Below are 679 nucleotides of genomic sequence, written 5' to 3'. Positions count from 1 at the left end.
AAGATCACCGGAATTGAACTTGACCGAGCTGCCTTGCGGGCGTGGAGACCCACAGTCTTTTCCGAACCACTGAGCGCAGACACTGCTGTTATGGGGAGGGGTACTTTCTATGCCTTTGATAGCAGGCACAGTTGTTTTTCTTGATAAGACCCCCAAGTAAAAAAAACTTAATATCCATCTTCAATGTGAATGGAATCATGCCCTGCTGACATTAGATCCGCAGCCCCAGGGAACACCAGGCTGGCCGCAGTCGGCCAACATGACGGGAGCAGCAACAGGGTCAGAAAGGGTGGGCCCTGGGCACCTTTTCAGGCTTGTCTACACTGCAAGGAGCTTCCCTAGGAAAAACCTCAGAGAGGTCCGGGTCCATCCCACACTCTGGATCTCCGGGATTTTAACCTAGCAGACGGTTTGTCAGAGAAGAGCAAAACTGTCAGCCCCGAGTCAACACAGAAGAAACATGTGATACAAAACAGGCACACCAAGTCGCTGCTGTCTCCTCGGAGAAAGATGGGGTGGGCTGGGTCCCTGAGAAAACACTGCAGGAAGAATGCTCAGGGTGAAGTCTGAGCCTGCTGCGTCCCTCAGCCACCTAACTGCTGTTCCCACAGCGCCTGGGACCCACCTCCAGACCTCCTCCGATTGGCTGGGATAATGCACCCAGTAGGGCCAATCAGGA

The sequence above is a fragment of the Mus pahari genome, chromosome 7 (genome assembly GCF_900095145.1).
Source record: "Mus pahari chromosome 7, PAHARI_EIJ_v1.1, whole genome shotgun sequence".
NCBI lineage: Eukaryota > Metazoa > Chordata > Mammalia > Rodentia > Muridae > Mus > Mus pahari.
Note: the sequence above shows the minus strand (reverse complement) of the source record.